Genomic DNA, 9,318 nt, shown 5'->3' with positions numbered 1-9,318 from the left:
ATGGAGTTCGGGATCCCATTTCCTTTGAGACACAGCAATAAGCAAGTTTATAGAAGCCACAATGACCACTTAGAGATGTCAGATAGGGGCTTTGCAAAACCTGATTTTGTTCTCCTATGGTCTTACAATGAAAGTCAAACGATTTGCAAGGACTGGGTTACTTACGAGAACTGGGGGTAGGGAAGAATTCAGCTCGGGGTTACTTCCTTAAAATGGCCAGCACATCGGCACAAAAATAGACCCATAAATCAATGGAACAAAACTAAAGACCAAAATATGAGTACATGCAATTTCAGCCATCTTATATTTGACAAAGGGGCCAGGAACATTCACTGGAGGAAAGATAGCATCTTTAGCAAATGGTTTTAGCAAAACTGGATCTTTACCTGTAGAACAATGAAACTAGACCCTTATATTTCACCTTGCACAAAAGTCAACTTTAAATGGGCCAAAGACCTTAATGTGAAACCTGAAACTCTGAAACTGTTAGAAGAAAACATTGGCAATAACCTACAAGATGTAGGTGTAGGAAAGGATTTTCTAAACTGGACATCAAGTGCTCAGGAATTAAGGTCAAGAATCAACAACTGGGACCTCATTAAACTAAAAAGCTTCTGTACATCAAAAGAAGCAACCAAGGAAGTGAAGAGAAAACCCACAGATTGGGAGAAAAATCTTCACCAGCAACACATCTGACAGTGGTTTAACATCCAAAATATCTGAAGAGCCCAAAAAAAGAAAGAATCAAGAAAGCAAGTTACCCAATTAAAAGACAGGCTAAGGATCTGAACAGAGAGTTCTCAAAAGAAGAAATAAAGATGGCTAAGAAACATCTTAAAAGGTGTTCAACATCATTAGTAATTGGGGAAATGCAAATTAAAACCACTTTAAGATTTCATCTGAACCCTTTGGAAATAAAGTTGGACAGAAGTCAGACAGAGTTACTGGGTTTGATGTTTGTCCTGGTGATTTGGGGGGTGTTTTTGGTCAGTATTTTCTCAGTATATCTATATTCCCCCCTTTTGGAATGTGAATGTGTATTTGATTTTATTATGTGTTAAAAGCATATAATCTGTCTATTGACTTTACAGTGGCTTACAGTTAAAAGGCTGCCTCACCTCCCAGAAGAGACTTTGGACTCTGGAATTTTGAATAGTATTGAACTGTTAAATGTTGGAGATAACTGCCTTGTTTGAACTCTGCAGAAAGCATGCTTGACTACATTTGCAAAGTTACCAGTAGCCAAGATTGTTTGTGATGGAAGAGCCAGAAAGGCATGTATGCAGGGTTCTGAAGTGCAGTGTCCCTTATGTTTATATTTAGATTAGATTACAAACTACCCTTTATTTGCACTGTTATGTAAATATATGCTCTGTACCTTGCAAGCAGGCCACATTTTGTTGTTGTTTCCTGAGCTCCTGCAGAGGAATGTCCTTTGATATGCATGCCATTTGTTCCTGAATATCTGCTTACAGAAACCTATCCCTGTCAATAAATCTTGAGAGTTAGAGACTCAGTGCTCTTTGTTCTACTGATGGGGACCCTCCTGGTCCTTAGCTTTCTTATATGTTAAATTGTCTCTGTGTGATATTTTGCTATTAGATACCCTGTCCCCTTTTGTATCCAGGACTATCCAGCCACGTGGACTGTAGCAGTTACAGACTATGGGGAGATTTTTAAGGTTGCACTAAGTGCATTTTCTGTTTCTTATGGTCTTGGGCCTACCAGGCAGGGGTGGGGGCGCTAGAGAGTAGAATGTGATGGTTTGAATGAGAATGGTTCCCAAAGGCTCCAAGTATTGGTGACACTGTTTTGAGAAGTTTTAGGAGGTGTGGCCTTCCTGGAAGAAGCCCCGGGGATGGGCTTTGAGTGTTCTTAAACCTTGCCAGATTTCCAGTCACTCTAGGGTTCCCTGTGCCTGCTTGAAGATGTGAACACTAGGCTTTCTGCTCTGGCCACCTGGTGCCATGCCTCCTGCACCAGTATGGACTGTAATCTCTCTGGAATTATAAGCCAAATAAACTTCTTTCTATTAGATTTATAATCATGTTGTCTTATCACAGCAACAGAAAAGTAACTGATACACCACTTTAGCTATGGGTATTTGGCTTTGTCTATAGTACCACACATAAGTTTCCTCCCACTGGGTGGGCCTTAAGTCCAATTAGACAGCTGTTGACTACATCCAAGATAAACATGCTTACTGCACCAACGGAGATTATTTGCTGAGCTGGCCATTTTTGTGGTTCATAGGCTTTACAGTATGATGGAATCATTGCTTTTTTCCCTTGGTAGTTTGCATAGTATCTTCTGATATTGTGAGAGCTAGTCTTCAGGGAGGAGATTTCCAGATCAATTCCAGCTCGATTGCTCCAAGTCCTGAGTCTGAAGTATGTCCTGTCTTCAACATTAGAGCCTTACACACAAGTTCTGGGAGGCAATCAGGGATTGTGACAACAGCTTGTGTTATTTTGGGAGTCTCTTGGACTACTGAGGCCAAGAACTTTCAGGAAGGTTTCCCTTGTCTGGCACTGTGTTTTTTTCTTATATAGCCTTCAGCTATACAAATGCACTCATACACATTCTATGTGTATTTTTCAGGAGGCTTTTGAACTAATACATTTCCCTCAAGTTTTTCGTACTACCAAACCATTATTTATCTTTCTTCTCTCTCCCCCTGTATAACCCTTCCTATTCCTATTCCCCAGTTAAAGTATCTCCCATTTTCCCATTTCTTCCTAGATATTATCTGTTTCTTAGTCCTCTCTCTAGAGTTCCTTCTTTCCCTTTACCACTATATTTCCTTTTCATTTTACTGGCTCCTGAGTTTATATCAAGATATATATGCTCTCTCAAAATTTGTGTCACATTTCCCACAGTTCCTTGCAGTGGCCACTTCCGCTTTTTTTGGGACCATTGTGGACCTTGAGATCTGGGAGCTTTCTCAGACCTGCCTTCCCAAATCTCCCTTCCCCCACCTCCCTGAGCTCCATGATCTCAGCTCTGCCAGGACCTTTGGATTCTCCTGGGGGTTTTCTCAGCTCTATTTTCATGCATCCCCTTTCCCACACCTCCTTGTGGTGACCATTTCTGCTTTATGGGGCCATTGTAGACCTTGAGATTTGAGACCATTCTCAGACCTGCCTGCATATGTCTACTTTCCTTCACCTCCTTCATTTCCTGACCCCAGCTTTTTTGGAACCCTTGGAGTCTCTTGGGGGCTATCCAGATTTTCCTTTGTGAGTTCTCTTCCCCACATCTCACTGTATCCCATGATCACATTCCTGCCAGTACCTTTGGATGCTCCTGGGGGCTTTCCCAACACTACCTGGTGTACCCCTAGATCTGGGTGTCCTGACCTGAACTGAAAGTTTCCCTCTCCTCCCTGAGTCACAATCTCAGCTCTGTCAGGACATTTGTGTGACACTGGGAACTGTTCCAGACCAACTTTGGACCTGGTTAGGTTGTAGGGATCCTAGTACCCCAAGACATGTTTGGTCTCTCAACCTGACCTATCAGCCAACCTGTTCACCTAGCAACTCACCAGTCCACCCTGCTGCTCCAGTACTGTGAATTTCAGCTCAAAATTTGCACCTATCCTTAGCATAAGGATGTCATTTGCACATCAACATAAAATGGGCCCCAAATTGAACACCAAGCATTACCAAGATGGGCCATAATCTGACAAGTTGGGGAAATAGCAAACAAAGATATACCTAACCACACAACAGAGAAAAGGACACATACCCATAGCAAGCAACACAAGTCCAGATGCCCATACCTCATAAAAAAAACCACAATCACCATTAATAACCAAGATATAATATATCAACTACAGAAATTACAACCTTTATGTAATGTTTCCTGAGAATCACAACCTAGCAGATACAGAAGGCAGTGATTTCAAAATAGCAATGATAAGTATGGGTTTAAGGAACTCAAGGAGAATATGAGTAAAACACTAAAAAGAGACCATGAAAACACAGTTGAATGAAATAAACATTTCAAAACATGAATAAAATTCAATAAAGAGGTAGAATCTCTGAAAAAAAAGCCAAACTGAAATAAAATTTGAAATAAAAATTCAGGTACTCAAATAAAAAGCATAGAAGAAAGAAGCAAAAAGGAACTGGGGGAAATGGAATAGAAAATATCAGAATTTGAAGAGCTTGGGGAAATCGGTAGCTCAATCAAAGAAAATGTCCAACTGAAAATAAGCCATGAAAGGAATATGTAAGAATTCTGGGACACTGTAGAAAGACCAAACCAATGAATCATAGGCATAGAAGAAGTAACCCAGTTCAAGGCACAGAAACTATTTCTAATAAAACCACAGGAAAAAAATCCCAAAGCAAGGGAAAGAAATAACTATGGAGGTTCAAGAGGCATACAGAACACCAAGTAGACAGGAACAAAAAAGAAATCCCCGTGTCAAGTAATAGTCAAAACTCTAAAAGCACAGAACAAAGAAACAATATGGAAAGCTGTGAGAAAGAACAAGTCACACATAAAACCAGGCCTATCAGAATAACAACTAACTTTTCTATGGTAACTAAGATAGCCAGAAGGGCTTGGACCAATGTCATGTAAATTATGAAAGCATAGATTCCAAAGCAGACTACTTAGCAAAATTATCAGTTATAACTGAAAGAGGAGAAAATCTTTTAAAAATATTTAAGGAATTTATGTCCATGGAACCAACTCCATAGAGAATATTTGTTGGAATACTTCAGTCAAAAGAAAAGAATAATATTCTCAAGAGGGCATAAAGAATAAATTATTCTATAACATTCAACCAAAAGTTGTCATAGAAAACAGCACTACAGCACCAATATAACAGGAATTAATAAATATTGTTCAGTAGTAACTCAATATTAATTTTCTGAACTCCTTAGTAAAAAGAGACAAACTAGCTGATTGCATAAGAAAATAGGATCTATCAATTTTCTGCCTCTAATAAACACACCACAAAAATCAACGATCAATACCATTTTTAGGCAAAAGGATGGGAAAAGATATTCCAAGAAATTGGAACTAATAAAAAAGCAGGTGTAGTTATTCTAATATGTGACAAAATAGACTTTATAATAAAACCAATCAAAAGATATAGAGAAGGTGACCACATACTCATTAAAGGAAAAACATGCCAGGAAGGCATTACAATCCTAAATATATGTACACCACATACAGGGATACTCAATTTCATAAAAGAAATATTATTAGATCTAAAATCACACATTCACTCCAACACAATGACAGTGGATGATTTCAATACACCACTGTCACATACAGGTCAACCACACAAAAACTAAATAGAAAAACCCTGGGGTTAAGTGGCATCACAAATCAAATGGACCTTTCAGTCATCCGCAAAACATTCCACTGAAATACCAAAGAATATACTTTTTTTTATTCCTCAGAAGCCCATAAAACTTTCTCAAAAATTGAATACATATTAGGGTACAACGCAAGTCTATACAATCTTAGGAAAATTAAAACATACTTCTGGGTGTATTCTATCTGAGCACAAAGGAATAAAGGTAGATATCAACAGCAACAAAAATGGAAAAAAATACACAAAGGCATGGAAGTTAAATAACACGCTACTGAATGAAAATTGTATCATAGGAGAAATCAAGAAGAAAGCTAAAATTTTTCCAGCACTGAATGAAAATAAAAACACAATAGCAGGCATGGTGGCACACACCTTTAATCCCAGCACTCTGAAGGCAGAGGTAGGAGTATCTCTGTGAGACTGAGGCCAGCCTGGTTCCAGGCAGGCTGGGACTAGAGAGACCCTGTCAACAAGATCAAAGAAAATGAAAACACAGCATACCGCATCCTATGAGACACAATTAAGGTAGTCTTTAGAAGAAAATTTATAACGTTAAGTGCCTATACCGGAAAATTAGAAATATCTCACATAAGTAAAATAATGAGGCACCTGGAAGCCTTGGAAAACCAAGAAACAATACCTATAAAGAGTATACAGGAATGGATAAATAAAATCAAGCCCAAAATTAGTGAATTAGAAGCAAACAATACAAAGATTCAACGAAATGAAGCATTGGTTCTTTGGAAAAATTAACAAGATCTACAAAACTTTAGCCAAATTAAACAAAAGAAAGAAAAAGGAAGCAAATGAACAAACTCAGACATGGAAAGGGAAACATTACTATGCACGCTGAGGAAATTTAAAAACCTGTAAGGACATACTTTAAAAATCTATATTCTTTGAAAAACATTGCAGATTCTCAGAGACCAGCTTGGACTAGAAGACTAGAAGTGCAAGTAGTTTAGGGAAGCAAATTCTAACTTTAAGAAGACTCTTGGGAGAATTGGGTCATTCTCTAGTTCCTGGTGATTCTGAGAAGGAATAAGAGACTAAAAAAAGAGTTTGTTCTTTGACCTGGATCTTATTTTTATAAGTATCCTTCATCTGTGACTAAAATTTCTAAAATGCCAGGACTTATCCAGAAGAGACAGAGCATCACAAATATTGACTATTTCCTTAAGCAGAAGAAAATGATAAATTTTCAGGAATCACTGACATTGGAGGATGTGGCTATGATGTTCACCTGGGTGGAGTAGCAGCTCTTAGGCCCTGTTCAGAAGAACCTGTACCTACCTGTATGTGATGCTGGAGATCTACTTAGTAGCCTGGTGTCAGTGGGTAAGTATACTGCACCCATTCTGCTCAGGATGTTCCCAGGTAGTGGCTTCTAGAAGCTACTTAATGTGTTAAGAGTTTGTGTCATGCTGTCAGGTGGTTCCTGGCCCCAGGCAAGATGGTATAATGTTCCCTCTCCTCAGAGAAAAAGCATCTGATTTTCAGATGCACAAACTGTCAGATCTTTAAACATAACCCTTCCCCATGTTGACACATTCCAACCCAGTTGTTATACCCTAGTTTTCTCCCATTTCCCATGGATAGGGTACTAAGTCAGTGGGGAAGCTGTCCTGTCCAAGTTGGAACATGGAGAACCCTGGACAAGAGATGTATTATATGGTCAAATCTGTTCAGAAAATGGTGATGTTGATAAAAACCTGCAGGATTGCCGGTGCCAGCTGGCCAAGACGGACAGTACCTGAAAGGGGGAGTGAGGATTGAAGGAAAAAACAAGAGACAGAGAAAAAGATACTTGGGAGGACTGTCAGTAGAGACTGCAGCCCCGTTTTATTTTAGCTCTGCCATTTTATACAGAAGAACATCAGCGATCTTAACTCAATTAATTTCAACAGCTGTTTTTCCCACCTGTATCTGAGGGTGAAGGAGCGATCAAATACTTGTTGTGAGCTCCACCATATAAATGCATTCCTCCTGACTTGGCAGATTAGGTACTGGTGTGCAAAACACAAACTCAGTAAACAAGCAAGCCTGCCACAGCTCATTGTACATAATGGATTAATAGCTCCCAACACAGGATCACTTGAAAAAAATCAAATAATACTGAAGAGTATAGAACAACACCATGAACATAATGAAATTAGAAATACTGTTCTTCAAAGCAAAAGTCACTTTTCTTTCAGGAATAAATCATGAAATATTTGAGCTACATAGTCAAAATTTGAAATAAAAATTAATTATACTCATCCCCCCCCCAAAATTATGAAGGTAAAAACCATACGAAACTTAAGGAAAATGTGAAATCATTTCTAAATGGTGTGAGGAATCCCATTCTGCAATTATATTCCATATAAGTGCAAAACCTGTTAGCAAGAAATTTCAAATCATTAAGCATCAAAGAACTCACGAAATAGAGAAAACCCATGTTTTCAGTGAATATGGGAAAACCTTTGTCAGAAAGTCTTAGCTCACTGATCATGAATGAGTTCATACATGAGAGAAGCCTTACGGATATATGTGTGAGAAGGTATTTCTTCAGAAATTCCAGACTGAATGAACGTAAGTGAATTCATAAATGAGAAATCTGTTATATGCATTGAATGTGGGAAAGTCTTCACCATGAAATGCCATCTGATTGAATGTCAACAAATTCATAGTGGAGAAAAACCTTGTGTATACTATGAGTGTGAAAAAGGCTTCCTAGTCACATGTAATCTTATTGTCCAACAGCAGAATCATACAGAACAAAAGTCCTATATTTGTAGTCAGTGTGAAAAAGGCTTCAGTGGGAAAAGTATGCTTATCATACACCAGTGAACTCATACAGGAGAGAAGCCTATACATACAGTGAATATGGGAAAGGCTTCACCACAAAGCACTATGCCATCATACAGCAGTTAAACCATACAGGAGAGAAACAGTATGTATAAAAGGAATGCAGAAAGGACTTCACTGTGAAGACTCATCTGATTGAACATCATCGAATACATATAGGAGAGAAATCCTATGTTTGCAATGAATGTGGAAAAGATTTTCCCAGGAAGAGTAATCTCATTGTACATGAGAAAAATCACGTAGCAGAGAAATCATATCTATGTAACAACTGTGGGAAAGGTTTTATTGTGAAGAGCACGCTCACTACACAGCAGCGAGCTCATACTGGAGAGAAACCAAACACCTGCAGTAAATGTGGGAAAGGCTTCCCCTTAAAAAATCAGAAAGGATTCCTTTTGAACAGTGGACTGATGCTACATCAACGAACACATACTGGAGAGAAGACCTATAGATGCAATAAATGGGGAAAAGGTTTTGCTTTTAAGAACAACATTGTTGTACATAAGCAAACTCATACCAGAGAAAAACCATTGTGTGCAGTCAGTGTGGTCAAGTCTTCACCATGAAACACCACTTAATTATGCATCAACAAATTCATATAGGGGAGAAATCCTATACTTGTGATGAATGTGGGAAAGGCTTTGCCCTGGAAACAGAGCTCATTTTACCTAAGAAAGTTCATGCTGGAGAGAAACCACATGCATGCGATGAATGTGGAAAAGCTTTACGGCAAAAAGCTGCCTAATAGTGCACCAATGAACTCACAGAGGGGAGAAACTCTTTGTATGCAGTGACTGTGGAAAAGGGTTTTCCTCAAAGAGAAGTTTCATTGTACATCAACAAAATCATAGGCCAAAACTTCTGACAATACAATGAACAGGGTCAGGCCTCTAGGAAGAAAATTTTAGGATAGACTTCCTTCATGTATAGGGAGTTTGGGGAAATCCTACTTGTACAATATCAACCCTATTATCCTTCAGGGTGTTTACATAGCAGACAAATTTAATGGAATAAGCAAGAGAAACCTTTCAATGTGAATTTAGTCTTTGAATTCTTTGATAGATGTAGTGTTAATCAAAAAACACATACAGAAGAGATTATATGGATTCAGTGACTAGAGGTAACTGTTGTCAAGA

General features: G+C 38.5%; 1 pseudogene; it reads left to right on the top strand.

Annotated features, from left to right (window-relative positions):
• The first annotated feature begins 7,438 nt into the window (after positions 1 to 7,438).
• LOC103725558 lies at positions 7,439 to 9,058 on the top strand (annotated as a pseudogene).
• The last annotated feature ends 260 nt before the right edge of the window (positions 9,059 to 9,318 follow it).

This window comes from Nannospalax galili, unplaced genomic scaffold (assembly GCF_000622305.1).
Source record: "Nannospalax galili isolate Female #2095 unplaced genomic scaffold, S.galili_v1.0 scaffold10, whole genome shotgun sequence".
In the NCBI taxonomy this organism is placed as follows: Eukaryota; Metazoa; Chordata; class Mammalia; order Rodentia; family Spalacidae; genus Nannospalax; species Nannospalax galili.
The sequence above is the reverse complement of the archived record's forward strand: the minus strand, read 5'-3'. Positions and strand labels throughout refer to the sequence as shown.